At 41.8% G+C, this 16,324-nt stretch overlaps 2 protein-coding genes across 2 annotated transcripts in view; one reads left to right on the top strand and one right to left on the bottom strand.

The window, feature by feature from the left end:
- The window catches only part of rsph14 (radial spoke head 14 homolog), a 625,753-nt gene that overhangs the window by 265,842 nt on the left and 343,587 nt on the right, over positions 1-16,324 (bottom strand). The gene's annotated exons all lie outside the window — the stretch shown is intronic.
- Positions 3,315-16,324, top strand: part of gnaz (guanine nucleotide binding protein (G protein), alpha z polypeptide) — a 254,488-nt gene continuing 241,478 nt past the window's right edge. The window contains exon 1 of the mRNA XM_080208526.1: positions 3,315-3,604. The gene's annotated coding sequence lies outside the window, so the exon portion shown is untranslated. The remainder of the gene's footprint in view (positions 3,605-16,324) is intronic.

Below are 16,324 nucleotides of genomic sequence, written 5' to 3'. Positions count from 1 at the left end.
AAATTTGGTGCAACCTCTCCCATTTTCACAATCATTCGGCACTTCGAATTTTTTTTCAGAAAAGTCCATCCTTAGAATCTCTGTAGATATCTCAATACAAAAAGAGTTAACAAAGTGAGTAAGTGAGCACTGGCCCTGTTAAAAGTGTGTCTGGGAAATTGATCATGGAAAACGGAGCCATGGCAGATAAACTGAACAGGTATTTTGCATCAGTCCTCAATAGAGACACAAGTAACCTCCAAGGAATAGCTGAAAATCAGGAAGTGGAAGGGAGGAATTCAGGAAAATTTAAATTAACAGGGAATTGAGCAAATTGTTGGGTCTGCAGACTGACAATTCTCTGGGTCCGAACAGATTACACTCTGAAGTCTTGAAAGGAGTGGATTTAATTTTCCAAAATTCCCTAGATTTAGGGAAGCTGCTATTAAATTGGACAATAACAAATGTAACTCATTTATTGAAAAATTGAAAGCAGAAAATTACAGACTAGTTTGCCGAACATCCGTCATAGGGAAAATGTTAGAAGGCATTATTAAACATATTATAGGAGAACACATGGAAAAATTCAAGGTAATCAGGTGGAATCAACTTGGCTTTGTGAAAGGGAAACCATGCTTAACCAATTTATCGGATTTCTTTTAAGGAGTCACATGTGCTGCGGATAAAGGGGAACTGGTGAATGTACTGTCCTTAGATTTCAAAAAGATATTTGATAAGGTATCACGTCAAAAGTTATTGTGGAAAATAAAAGTGAATAGTGTATGGGATAACATATTGGCATGAATTGAAGATTAGCTAGCTAACACTAACAAAGAGTTGAAATAAATGGGTCTTTTTCTGGTTGGCAGGATGTGATGAGTGGTGTGCCACGGGGATCTGTTGAGACCTCAACTAATCACAAATTATATAAATGATTTGGATGAAAGGACTGATGGTATGGTTGCTAAATTTGCTGATAGTAGGAAAATAATTTGTGGAGAGGACATAATAAAGCTACAAAGGGACATAGATAGGTTATGTAAGTGGGCAAAAAAAGGCAAATGGAATATAATGAGGGCAAATGTGTAATTGTCTATTTAGGCAGGAAGAATAAAGAGCAGTTTGTTATCTAAATGGTGAAAGATTGCAAAGCTCTGAGGTGCAAAGGGATCTGGGTGTCTTAGTGCATGAATCACAGAAGGTACAGCAGTAAACAGGAAAGCTAATAGGATGTTATTGTTTATTGTGAGGGGAATTGATTACAAAAGTAGGGAGATTATGCTTCAGTTGTACATTGTAGATCTGGAGTATTTGGTACTGGTCTCGTTGTTTAAGAAAGGATGTAAATGTGTTAGAAACAGTTCAAAGAAGGTTTACTAGACAATTTTTATTAATTAATGTGTGGGAAGTGGGTGTCGCTGGCTGGGCCAGCATTTCTTGCCCGTCCCTGAGGTATTTAAGCGTCAACCTCATTGCTGTGAATCTGGAATCATACCTAGGCCAGGCCAAATAAGGACTTCTCTCCCTAAAGGACGTTAGTGAACCAGATGGGTTTTTACAACAATCAACTGTCGGAGATGTTAGGTTTGTATCCATTAGAGTTTAGAAGAGTAAGAGGTGACTTGATTAAAACTGTTATGATTGTGAGGATTATTGACAGGGTGGCTATGAAGAGGATGTTTCCTCTTGTCGAAGAATCTAGAATAGGAGGCTCCTGTTTTTTAAAAAAATGTTGCACATTGAAGTTGGAGCTGAGGAGAAATATTTTCTCTCAGAGGGCTGTTTTGGAACTCTCTTCCTGAAAAGAAAAGGAGTCACTGAATACTTTTAAGGCAGAGCTAGGTAGATTCTTGACCAACAAGGCATAAAAGATTATTGGGGGTAGGCAGGAACGTGGGGGTGCCTGATCAGCCATGATCTTACTGAGTGGCAGAGCAGGTTCAAGGCGCTGAGTGGCCTACTCCTGTTCCTAGTTTGCATGAATGTTTGCAGGTAGTGGTAATGTCACTGGGCTAGTAATCCAAAGACTCAGGCTAATGTTCTGGGGACAACACTTTGACATCTCTAAAATCCTCCAATTCTGGTTTCCTTCTCTTGACTTCCCTCTGTCGCGGTGGCAGGAAGTTGGTAAAATGTCCAGAATAGCAGCACAAACTGCTGCAAACAGGCATCTGCCCTAATTATGCAGCTCAGTGTCAGATTTTATTTGATAATGCTCTTGTGAAGTGCCTTGGGGCAAATTATGGCATTAAAGGCACTATATAAATGAAGCTAGTTGTTGTTTCCTTCAGGTTCTCTGCAGCTCCCACTGATGTTCTGCCGGGTGAGTGGGAGAGACCCACACCCTGTGAGAGCAAGGACAATATTACTAATACAGCATATATGGATAATGACAAGGCTGTGGAAAGAAACTGAGCCTGAGGGCGTGCGAGAGCTGAATCAATTTGCACAGCCTGGTTAATCCTCACATGGAGGTTCTGACTGTACTTTAGCGTGGATCACTGCTGTCAGGAAATCAAAGACAAAAAGAAAATTACCTCAGTGGCAATTTTGAGTCACAGTTTGATTTCTAAAAGACATACTACTGAGGAGAACATTTTCTCATCAACTTAGCAATTCAGCCATTTGATGCACCAGCCAAGAATCACGCAGATACACTTCAGCAACATAAAACATTGCTGGGGCATTTTATTATGAATCAACTGCGTGGAACAAGGCCAAAATGCAGAATAATTGGGGAAAAATATCCTTCATGTTGGCAATGTGCTTTAAACAGATACAGCTTTGTGTTTCTCTACATTACTGGAATGCCAGTTCTGTTCGCAGTGAGGATGCTAGCACACACTGCACCATCCAGATGAAAAGATGAGTTCTAATACTGACTTTTCTATTTATAGTTACTTTCAATTACAAAAGAAATCCACATTTCTGCTACGCTTTTGTTGCTGCTTATTAAATCAGAGGTATCTGGTTAATGAAGGATAGAAATAATAATCGATCGGAGGCTTTATTTCCAAATCCCCCCTTTTCCCTGAACAGCTATGGAGTAGGCAGCAGGCAAATGATTTGCCAGCAGTAATGGCAGTCCAGACAGCATCCTCCACTGGCAGCCAATCGGGGGCCATTCTGATTTTCTATTAGCGCGCACCTCAAACAGATCAGCTGTGCTACTGTAGCTGATGTGACTGGGTCTTGGTAAGAGCTGCTCAAACCTTCCTGTCAAAAGGAATATCAGCTCTGTGGCTGGTGCTGGCGTGGACCAACGAGTGCCCCCCACCCCCTCTCCCACATCACCCCCCACCCTCTATATACACCCACACACACACACACACACACACACACACACACACACACACATACATACAAACACGACAGCTTGATCACTGCACTCGAATCAAATCACAGCCATGCACATTCTGGAGGAAGCAGGGAGAAGCAGGGGAAAGGAAGACTGCTGCTAGCTGCTGGCTGCTGAGCTCTGTCTTCAACACACAGTACTGCAGTGATCCTGGCTTCCTCCCCCGGCAGGCATTGATGCTGCTGTGAAGGACAGGGAGGCACTCTAACAGTGTGTGTACACAAAACAGCCCGACAGGACAAGAAGCTGACTGCTGAAGCACGCAGGGTAAGTGGAGCTCTCCTGTCTTTTGCTCAGTACACTCACCCTCTTGCTGTGCTCTCTTGTGGGTTTGCTGTACTTTCAAATAAAGGCTTTTTTTGGTCCATGTACTTCTCTGTGAAACTTGGATTGCTGCCATTATTCCCCATAAATAATTTGCAATGGTGTGTTAGAAAAAGTGGTGTATGGATTGGGAGTGAGGATGAGGGTGAAGATGGGGGAAAACTGATCTGGATATCAATGCTATTCAAGGACCCCTGGGCTGCAGTGCAATGCATTTATGAATGATTCAATACCACTCCAATAATTGTGAGATCGTTCAGCTATGATTGTGCAATGCTTTTCACAGCAATCATTCCAGTTACTAATGTACGAAAAAATCCAAAATCCAGTCTCGGGGTTTTTCTGGTTAAAAAAAATGATTGAGGAAAGGGGAAAAATAACATGAGGTTTTTCATAGAAGCTAACTGAATATTGTTGCGAGTGTTTCTAACCTGCAGAGTATGTTGGCTTCCTTATAAAGAGAATTGGACAGCGTTTGTTCCTGATGCCATTTCAGATATGACAGTCCAAAGGAATAAAAGACCTCAGGGAAATGTATGCTATTTTGTACTGCCTATGAGCATCCAGTGGTCAGCTCCTGTTTCATTTATTGTAATGATGTCATCTACAAGGTATTTCAATTGAGCATTTTTTTGCCTGTTCCCTTGTAAGATTCTGTGCCAGGATTTCAATAGGTACATTCCGAATGCAGCTCACACAGAGACAAATCAAGCTGGACTCTTTCTTGGACTTCTTCCTCAAACTGGGATCCAGACTGTGGTTCCAGTCACAGATGCTCTTGAAACATTGCCACAGCCCATTTGAAGGTTGGATTAAAGGGCAACCAACTAAAATCAATCTTCCCCTTTTAAATTCACCCATATTCAACATCTCTGCCTGCAAGAATTGCCCCTGTAATTAGAAGGACAAGGCAGCGTGTGACCTCTGCATGGATACGATAGCTGCCAACAGGCAGGTTTTAGAGGGTGGGACAGATTTTACTAACATCTCTTCATGCTGTCTGAACAGTATGTTCTGCTGCCACAACATGTTATATCTTAGGTGCACCTGTCATCCACCCAGAGGATTGTTGGAATTGGTCTGAATGCAGGAATTTTTTGGAACTAGTAATCTACCTTGAGGATCAGTAGTTAACATTATTTAGGCGTCCCAATAATGAGGTTGTTTAATTGCATATTTTGCATTTCTGTCAATCCAACTTCATGTCCTAAGAGAACCTTGCACTTCAATCCAGCACCAAGGCAGTTGATTAATTTCATTAACTTCACCATTATTACTGTACTGGGTTTATTTTGAAGTAACAACAGCACTTCAATTCTTTGGGGAAAGGTGAAAAGTGACAGCTTTAATTATGGAATGTGTTTGCTTGTGCTACATTGTGGAGCCGCCCTTGAAATCCTTGTCACAAAACTGTGGTTCTGACATCTTTACTCTCATAGCTGAAGGAACAAGAGACTCAGCATGGGAGTAGACCAAATGGGGAATATGTTAATTTTTAAAAAGAGTATTATTGATTTTAAAAATTGTAATGAAATTCCAGTCTGCATATTCTAGAAGAAGCATTTTTTGAATATCTGAAAGAATCAATGTTCCCATTTAGCTATGTCAGAAAGGCAGCTAAAGGGATTAGACTTTTCTGCAAATAAACAGCAGGTAGGTGGGAAACAAATTTAAAGGGCAAGTCTGCGTACATATTTGCACATCTCCCTGCAGTTAATTTTGAAGGCAGGTTTTTGTTAATGCTCGTGAGCACCCCCAGTTAAAGAATAATACAAAGGCTGGAGGTTTAAAAGGGGAAGGAAGAGGAGTGAAAAATTAAATTGGAAAGAACCCAAATGACCTGGTGATAAGTGAATGGTCTCTCTACTCAATGGGTTCAGGTGCTGTTGTCACCACTGAAAAGAGGTTGGGGAACTTTTGATCTTTTGCACTGCAAAATGTGCCAAGATGTCATCCTAGGAGAGTGGCAAAAGAAATGAATTTGCCTCCTCCCGTTACAAGCATGCCTCATGATGTACAAATACAGTGGGTGGGAATTTCTACACAATCCACCATGTGTTTTGTGGAGGCGGACCGCCATTTGCTGGCAGTGGGATTTTCTAGTCCTGCCATTGTCAATGGGGTCTCCTATTGAATGCTCCCTTGCCACTGGGAAACCCAATGCGTTAGCAGCAGAACCAGAAGATCCTGCTGGCGTGAACGGCCGGAAAGTTCCGGCCAATGTGTCAATTACAGCTAGGATGGAATCCACTGAGCACTCAGGTAGTAATCTGGAGCGGAGGAAGTCCTGCAGAGAATTTGGGATAAGAACATGAAGGGGATTAGCACAGACCAATGTAACTGCTGTGAACACTCAGCAGTTTTGACAGCATCTGTGGATAGAGAAACAAGGTTAATATTTCAGGGTAATGACCTTCTATCAGAACCCCAAGTATGGCTGTTTGACATCATGAAGTCCATTCTCTTCAAAGGCGATTTACAATTAACCCTATTACTGATTCCACCCATCCCTCCCAATGGGTTCAAATCCCATCACGACAGCTGGTAGAATTTAAATTCAATTGATAAATCTGGAATAAAAAGCTCATCTCAGTAATGGTGACCATGAAACTATCATTGATTGTGGTAAATACCTATTTGGTTCACTGGTGTCCTTTAGAGAAGGAAATTTACCATCTGTACCCATTTAGCCTACTCCAGCAATGTGGTTGGCTCTTAACAGCCCTCTGGCTTGCTAGGCCATTTCAATCAGTTCAAAGGCAATTAGGTATAGACAACAAATGCTGGCCCAGCCAGCGATGCCCATTAAAGAACAAAGGACTAAAAATCTTCTAATTAAATTTATAAGTAAAATGGATAAGATTCCTTACTGATCTACATCCTCCATCCAGGCAAACAAATGTAATGCCAGGATACTGCTCCTTCTTCCAGTACCAGTGTCCCAAGTGGGGATTGGCAACCATGGACTTCCATTGGATTGGTCCATGATTATGGGTAACGAAATATTGCACTGATTTGCCATTGCCTTCGGCAGTTTAGCTGACCAGGAGACTCTCCTGCTATCAGGCATATTGGAAAGATTTAGCAGTTGACCATCAACCTGTTTGGACACATTACCACCACACCTCTGTGACCATCAAATCTGGCCCAGTGGTAGGGACACAAACCACTGCAGCACAGGACCTCCCTATATGCCAGGATATTAACCAAATCAAACAGTACAAAATCGTACACATAAAGTACAATTTAACAGCACTGAATGGTTCTTTTTGCTCACAAGAGGGTTTAACCAGACCAATGTCAACCAAATTCTTGTGGAATGTTTTTGAATAATAAATTTGTTGGAAGACACCAATACATTCCTAGCGTATATGCAGAACAGTGAGGTTTCGCTATCAGGTGTGAGATCATCTCTGCAATGAAGTGTCACAATAATTTACAGAATCCTACAGCCCCTCCATAGCATATTTTCACACTTAGAAATGATAAAAACTTCTCACCACCCTTTCCCATGGCGCAGAATATTCACCCAGTAGTGGATGAATGCAAAGGTATCAGCTCAAAAAATATAGGGTTTAATCTATCTCGGCTAGGGCAGTGGCAGATGTGAGAAAACTGATCTTGCAGAGGATGCAGTGCAGATTCACTGCAATTAGGCCTGAGTTGAAAGGGTTAAATTATAATGTTGACAGACTAAGATTATATTCTCTGGAGTAAAGAAGATTAGGGCTGATTTAACTGCAATGCTTAAGATGATTTAAAATGTTGATAGGGTAGAGAGAAAGAAACCATTTCCTCTGGTAGGGGAATCAAGGACAAGGGGAAAGAACTTAAAAATTAAAATTAGATCTTTCAGGGGGTGATGTCGGGAAGAAAAGGGCCGTGGAATTCTGGAAGACTCTCACTCAAAAAGCTCTTGAGGTCAACTGAAAAATTTAAGACTGAGATCACTAATTTTTTTTTGTATGTAAGGCTTCTCAGGATTACAGAATCAAGCCGATTGATCAAGTTAAAATACAGATCAGCTGTGATCTAGCTGAATGGCAGAATGAGTTCAATAGGATGAATGACTGACTCCTGTTCCATGGCCTCATTCATTTTGAGGGGAGGTTGGGAGAAGTCAGTGGTGCAGTAGTAATGTCACTGAACTAGTGATCCAGAGACCCAGGATAATACTCTGAAGGCAAAAACAGAAAATGCTGGAAAATCTCAGCAGGTCTGACAGCATCTGTGGAGAGAGAGTAGAGCCAACGTTACGAATCAGGATGACCCTTCATTGCAGCTAATGATCTGGGGACATGAGTTCAAATCCCACAATGGCAATTGGAAAAAGCTATCATCAATTGTCGTAAAAATCCATCTGGCTTTTTAATGCCTCTTAGGTAAGGAAATCTGCCATCCTTACCTGGTCTGGCCCACATGTGACTCCAGACCCACAGCAATGTGGTTGACTCTTAACTGCCCTTTGAAATGGTAAGCCACACAGTTCAAGGACATTTAAGAATGGGCAATAAATGCTGGCCTTGCCAGCAATGCCCATATCCTGTCAAAGAATAAAAATAAATCCTGAGTTAGGAAAGGGAATGCTGGCCAGAATACAACATATATATTCTTGAAGAATTGGGTTTCACAATAATACCCTTTTATTTCCTTCCGTAGTTAAATAGCATAAAATCATGCACTTGTATTCATAGCCCCACATCAAAAATTTTATAACAACTTGGACTGCTTATTAAATTATAAATCTATCAGCACTTCACTGTGATAATGATGGTTTGATTTGACTTATTATTGTCACATATTAGTATACCATGAAAAGTTTTATTTCTTGCATGCTATACAAAGCATATCAGAGAGTACAGAATGTAGTGTTATAGTCATAGCTAGGGTGGAGCGAAAGATCAACTTAGTGCGAGGTAGGTCCATTCAAGAATCTGATGGCAGCAGGGAGAAGGCTGTCCTTGAGTCAGGTGGTATGTGACCTCAGACTGTTGTATCCTTTTTCCAACGGAAGAAGATGGAAGAGATATGGCCGGGGTGCGAGGGGTTCTTAATTACGCTAGCTGTTTTCCCGAGGCAGCAGGAAGTGTAAACAGAGTCAGTGGATAGGAGGCTGGTTTGTGTGACGGACTGAGCTTCATTCACGACCCTTTGTAGTTTTTTGCAGTCTTGGATGGAGCAGGAGCCATACCAAGCTGTGATACAACCAGAAAGAATGCTTTTTATGGTGCATCTGTAGAAGTTGGTGAGAGTTGTAGCAGACATGCCAAATTTCCTTAGTCTTATGAGAAAGTTTAGGCATTGGTGGGCTTTCTTAACTATAGTGTCCGCATAGAAGGACCAGGGCAGGTTGTTGGTGATCTGGACAGCTGGGTTGTAGATTTAGACATGTACAACAAATCCAAAATGATAGCCCTCAGGCTTATGTGAATGGATGAAGTGAAATAGAAAGCGGTGATTTTTTTTAAATTTGCAGACTTTTTGTTTAAAAAAGACTCAGAAATTTAAATGCTTTGACAGTTTTCTTGATAGTTCCAATGAGTTTATCCACATTTTCCTGCACATTCATGTCTACTTTAAACAATCCTAAGGAGCACGTAATCTCTCCCATAGGACACTTAACGTCCCCCAAAGATTATTTGACCTCCGTGAAAGGTATTCCTGGACCTATCCAAAATGGGTAGCCAATCTTTCCAAATAGATCCAGCAGCTTCACACCTTCTTCTGAAAAGTGTAAAATCAACAAGTTGTGTTTTGACATCCCACCAGCGAAAATTTGATCTTTTTGAAGCATTTTAACATGTTCAGCTGCTTCCATGAATGTCAGATGAGAAAACTACAATCCCGTTTCCTCTACCCGTCGAAAATGCTGGGTGCCAGATTTGGGGGCATGTGCCATTTTGGCTCAGCTGGAGACCTTCTCTATCTTTCTGAAAATTCAAATCTCAGTTTGTGTTACAGAGCTCTGTCTTTTCTGACTAAACAAGCCAGCAAGTCTGACTTTGTCCCAGCTGCTCCTACCACTCTAGAAATGAACTAAGAACATAAGAACATAAGAAATAGAAGCAGGAGTAGGCCATCTGCCCTTCAAGCCTGCCCTGCCATTCAATAAGGTCATGGCTGATTTGAAGTGGATCAGTTCCACTTTCCCACTTGCTCCCCATAACCCTTAATTCCCTTGTCTATCAGAAATCTACGTAAAAACTGCTGTCAAATAGTTGTTGGAGTATACTTACAGCCCATTTAATGATGGCCAAATGGCCCCACATGTAGCATGCACATAATCCCGAAAATCTAATGTGTTCTTTGATTATTTTCATCCATTTCATCTTCAAGCCCATTTTGTAACAGGAAACTAGTCAAGCCTTTTTTAAATGAGTTAGGCAATGTGGTGAAAGCTGCTTTTACAGGACCACATTCATCAAATACACTATTCTTATGATGGGGTAAAGAACCTTGTTCTGAAGCATTATAATTTGGTGGATATGTCCTCAAGTGGGTCTGAGTTCAATGGTTTGCTGAAATCTATATCCTGTCTGTCATTATTTCATGTTCCCTCTCAATCTTCCTCTCCCTAGTGAAAAGAAGTTCACTCTGGAAGTCACTGTTCCTAACTTTATGCCCAAACCCTGCCATTAGATCAAGGTTGAAGAAGAACTGTCAGAGCTAAAAAGCCTTTTCTTTTAAAAAATCAATGGTTTTCTAATGTTTTTGACAGATTCCTCAGCTTCTTCAGAGAAAAGCAGAATTTACTCAGGTGAACAAACTATTTTGAGTAGAAACATTACAGGACACAATGGCCCTGAAATTCCAAGGGGGTTTGTTTAGTGTCCTGTTGTAACTCTGGCAGCAGAACCTCCCCAAAAAATGCTGGAATATCAGGGCTGGTAGTGTTAGGGTAAGTGTGAATGGTGATAAAACAGAAAGTCATGCAATACACTGGCAACCAAGAGTATCTTAATGAAGGCAGTAGAGTTCAGCATTGTCCCCCAAGTACTTGGAGGCTAGAAATTGCAGTATCTGTGTATCGGGCATTACTCAGACTACTATTGTCTCAGTATGATGGGCAGAAAGTTTGCACACATTTCAAGCTATAAGGGCACCCATCACATTGGACTGGGCAAAGAGAGGGCATCTTCACTCACACTTTAAGCTGTCTTGAGCTCTTAGCATGTGTGTTTGAGTTCCTCACATCAAACTGGTTTGCCTTGAGACAGTCAGCACCATCACAGATTTTACTATGTGATAGCAGGGCTAAGGATCACATGCATCAATAAAGGCATATTATTTATATGTAAGTACTCCTGCTGCTCCATGGCAATTGCTGCAACTACCAATGCTAGTATCCTCTCTGGCCCCCTCTTCCTAACTCCACCACCTATTCTCCTGTCTTTATTCCTCTGCCAGTTTTGCCTGCGAGCTCCAATCATTGTGCACCAGTCTCCTCTGCTGATCCTGGGCCCAGGTCAAACCCCCAGCCCAGTTCCATGGCTCTCACTACTCAGTTCAGGCATCAATCTGATACTTAGGTGTAGGTTTTTTCTTGGAGGACAATCAAATTCTACCCAAGGGCCAATATCTGGAGAATTTCAGCACTCACTCACCTGGGAAGGAGATTCCACAAATATTCCCATCCTCAATGATGGAGGAGCCCAGCACATCAGTGCAAACAATAAGGCTGAAGCATTCACAATAACTTGCAGCGAGATATGCCAAGTGGATGAACCATCTTGGCCTTCTCCGGAGGTCACGTGCATCACTGAGGCCAGTTTTCAGCCAATTCTATTCACAGCACTCGAGAACAAAAAAGAGCTGCAGCCACTGAATACCACAAGGCCTATGGGCCCTGATAACATTCCAGCTACAGTACTGAAGACTATTGAAGATTTAAGTGCTCCAGAACTTGCTGCATCCCTTGACAAGCTGTTCCAGTACACCTACAACACCAGCAGTTACACAGCAATATGTAAAATTGACCAGGTACGTCCTGTACACAAGAAACAGGACATATCCAACCCAGCCAATTACTGCCTCATCAGTCAATTCTCGATCATCAGTGAAGGGATGGAAGGGGTCATCAGTAGTGCTGTCAAGCAGCACTTGCTTCACAATAAACTGCTCATTGATGCTCAGTTTGGGTCCTGTCAGGGTCAGTCAGCTCCTGAGATCAAAGCAACATTTGACGGAGCATGGTATCAAGGAGTCCTCACAAAACTGAAGTCAATGGGAATCAGAGGAAAAGCTCTCCACTAGCTGGACTCATACCTAGCATAAAGGAAGATGATTGTGGTAGTTACAGGACAATCATCTCAGTTCCAGGGCATCACTACTGTCCTAGGCCCAACCATCTTCAGCTGCCTCATTAATGATCTTCTGTCCATCATAAGGTCAGAAGTGGGGATGTTCGCCGATGATTGCACAATGTTCCGCACCACTCAAAATGCCTCAGATACTGAAGCTGGAGTAGGCCATTCGGCCCTTTGAACCTTTCTCTGTCATTCATTATGATCATGGCTGATCATCCAGCTCAGTAACCTGTTCCTGCTTTGCCCCATATTCTTTATTCTTTTTCATCTCAAAAGCTATTTCTAACTCCTTTTGAAACAAAGGATGTTTTAGCCCTAACTGCTTTCTGTGGTACTGAATTCCACAGGCCTACCACTCTCTAGATGAAGAAATTTCTCAGTCCTAAATGGTTTACCCCATATCCTTAAACTGTGACCCCTGGTTCTGGACTTCCCCACCTTCGGGAACATCCACCCTATCTAATCCTGTTAGAATTTTAGAGGTTTCTATGTGATCTACCCTCATTCTTCTAACCTCTAGCTAAATATAACCCTCACCAACTCAATCTCGCCATCCCAGGAATCAGTCTGGTAAACCTTCACTGCAATCCCTCATGCAAATCATCATTCCTCAGATAAGGAGACCAAAACTGCACACAATATTCCAGGTGTAGCCTCACCAAGGCCCTGTATAATTGCAGCAAAACATCCCTGCTCCTATACATAAGAACATAAGAACATAAGAAATAGGAGCAGGAGTAGGCCATCTGGCCCTTCGAGCCTGCCCCGCCATTCAATAAGATCATGGCTGATCTGTCGTGGCTCAGTTCCACTTTCCCGCCCTCTCCCCATAACCCTTAATCCCCTCTCTTATCAAAAACCCATCAACCCGCTTCTTAAAAATATTTAGCGAGGCAGCCTCCACCACTTCAACGGGCAGAGAATTCCAGAGATTCACCACCCTTTGAGTGAAGAAGTTCCTCCTCAACTCCGTTCTGAACTGCCCCCCCTTTATCTTGAGGCTGTGCCCCCTAGTCCTACTGTCTTTTTTGAGCGGGAAGAGTCTTTCCACCTCTATCCTATCCATCCCATTCATCATCTTATACGTCTCAATGAGATCTCCCCTCATTCTTCTAAACTCTAACGAGTACAAGCCTAGTTTATTCAGCCTCTCCTCATAGCTCAACCCCCTCAACTCCGGTATCAGCCTAGTAAACCTCCTCTGCACTCCCTCCAAGGCCAAAATATCCTTGCGCAGGTGCGGCGCCCAAAACTGCACACAGTACTCCAGCTGCGGCCTCACCAATGCCCTATAGAGCTGCAGCAAGACCTCCCTACTTTTATATTCAATCCCCCTCGCTATGAAGGCCAGCATCCCATTCGCCTTCCTGACCACCTGCTGCACCTGCAGGCTGGGTTTTTGCGACTCATGCACAAGGACCCCGAGGTCCCTCTGCACCGTCGCCTGCTGCAGTTTTTCGCCACGTAAGTAATAGTCCTTCCTACCATTCTTCCTACCAAAGTGGACCACCTCACACTTGCCAACATTAAATTCCATTTGCCATTTCCTGGCCCATTCGCCCAGCCTATCTAGATCCTTCTGCAGACTCTCCACACCCTCCGCACAATTTGCCTTTCCCCCAATCTTGGTGTCAAGTCAAAATACAATTTGCCTTCTTTACTGCTTGCTACACATGCATGCATACCTTAATCTATAGCCATCCAGATAATAATCCACCTTCCTGTTTATTGCTACCAAAATGGATAACCTCACATTTATCCACATTATACTGCATCTGCCATGCATTTCCCACTCATTTAATTTGTCCAAATCACACTTAAGTATCTCTGCGTTCTCCTTACAGGTCACACTCCCACCAAGCTTTGTGTCATCTGCAAATTTGGAGATATGACAGTTAGCTCCTTCATCTAAATCATTAATATATCATGTGAATAATTGAGGTCCTAGGACTGATCCCTGTAGTACCCTACTAGGCACTGCCTGCCATTTGGAAAAAGACCCATTTATTTCTACTTTTTGTTTCTTGTCTGCCAACCAGTTTTCTATTCATTTTAATACACCATCCCAATCGCATGCACTTTAATTTTACACACTAATCTCTTACGTGGGATTTTGTCGAAAGCCTTTTGAAAATCCAAATAACCCACATTCACTGGTTCCCCCTTGTTTACATCCTTGAAGAACTTCAGTAGATTTGTCAAGCATGATTTTCCTTTCATAAATCCATGCTGAGTCTGACTGATCCTGCTACTGTTTTCCAAACGCTCTGCTATCAAATATTTTAGACTGGACTCTATCATTGTCTCCGACATCAGGCTGACAGGTCTATAATTCCTTGTTTTCTCTCAACCTCCCTTTTAAAATAGTGAGATTACACTAGCAACTCAGTAATCTGTAGAAACTGTTCCAGCGTCTATAAAATCTGAAAAGATGACCACAAATGGATCCACTATTTCTAGAGCCATTTTCTTAAGTACTCAGGGATGTAGGTCATTAAGCCCTGGGAATTTATCAGCCTTCAATCCCATCAATTTTCCCAGCACCATTTCCTAATAATACTGATTTCCTTTAGTTCCTCCCTCTCACTAAACCCTGTTTCTCCTACATTTCCAGTACGATTTTTGATTTTATTTGATTTATTGTTGTCACATGTTTTGATATACAGTGAAAAGTATTGTTTCTTGCGTGCTAGACAGACAAAATACACGGTTTATAGAGAAGGAAATGAGAGTGCAGAATGTAGTGTTACAGTCATAGCAAGGGTGTGGAGAAGGAGCAACTTAGGGCGAGGTAAGTTCATTCAAAAGTCTGATGGCTGCAGGGAAGAAGCTGTTTTTGAATCAGTTGGCGCATGACCTCAGACTTTTGTATCTTTTTCCTGATGGAAGAAGATGGAAGAGAGAATGTCTTGGATGCGTGGGGTCCTTCATTATGCTGGCTGCTTTGCCAAGGCAGTAGGAAGGGTAGATAGATTTGTGTCCTCCTTTGTGAGCACAGAACTAAAGTGTGTATTAAGTTAGTCAGCTATTTCTTTGCTCCCTGTTATAAATTCTCCTGTTTCTGACATTTGTCTTCACCAATCTTTTTCTCTTAACTCACCTATTGAAGCTTTTACGGTTATGTTCCTTGCAACCTTATTCTAGTACTCTATTTCCCCTTCTTAATCAATCCCTTCATCCTCCTTTGCTGAATTCTAAACTATCCCCAATCCTCAGATCTGCTGTTCTTTCTGGCCAATTTGTATGCCTCTTCTTCGGATCTAATACTACCTCGAATTTCCCTTGAAAACCATGGTTTGGCTACTTTTCCCATTCTACTTTTGCACCAGACAAGAATGAAAAATTGTTGCAGTTCACCCATGTGCTCTTTGAATGTTTGCCATTGCCTATCCATTGTTATCCCTTTAGTTCCCCCAATCCTTCGGAGCCAACTCGAGTCTCATATCATTGTAGTTTCCTTTATTAAGATTCAGGACCCTAGCCACAGAATCAACTATGTCACTCTCCATTCTGATGAAAAATTCTATCATATTATCAAGGGTCTTGTACAACTAGATTGCCAATTATTTATTTCTCATTACACTATACCCAGGATAGAATAGCCTGTTCTTTAGTTGCTTCCTCAATGTATTGGTCCAGAAAACCATTCCATTTACACTCCAGGAATTCCTGCTCTTCAGTATTGTGACTAATTTGATTTTTGCAATCTATCTGTAGATTAAAGTCACCAATAATTAAAGATGTTCATTTATCAAGTGTCTAATTTCTTGTTTAATGACATTCACAAAATCACCACTATAGCTTGGGGATCTATATACAACCCCCACTAACATTATTTCCCCTTGGTATTTCCTAGCTCTACCCATACAGATTCCACATTGTCAGAGTTGATATCTTTCCCTACTATTGCATTAACTTCCTCTTTAACCAGTATTGCAACCCCACCACCTTTTCTCTTTTGTCTGTCCATCCTAAATAATGAATACCCCTGCATGTTCAGTTCCCATCCATTGGAACTCTGCAGCCATGTCTCCATAATCATGACTATATCCAGTGGTGGATTAATTACCACCCGGGCCCCTGGGCTGAGCTTTAGTAAGGCCCCCTGACCTTGCCCCTTGCCCCCTGCCCCACCCTTCATTGAATAGAATAAAGTAACATTAAGTGACGGTAGATAACTTATATCGTTGTACTATGTATAATGTACTACATTTATAATATCATAAAGTAATATGAATCAATTACAGCCCTTTTATTCATTTATTTTTCATTTTCTTCATACATTTGTACTTTAACAAGCTTCCAAAGCTTGGTTTACAACTGATAACAGCATGTAAATCAACAGATCGAAGCATGT

Source organism: Carcharhinus amblyrhynchos, chromosome 20 (assembly GCF_965287045.1).
Source record: "Carcharhinus amblyrhynchos chromosome 20, sCarAmb.v2.hapA, whole genome shotgun sequence".
NCBI lineage: Eukaryota > Metazoa > Chordata > Chondrichthyes > Carcharhiniformes > Carcharhinidae > Carcharhinus > Carcharhinus amblyrhynchos.
This window is presented reverse-complemented; position numbering and strand designations above follow the sequence as displayed.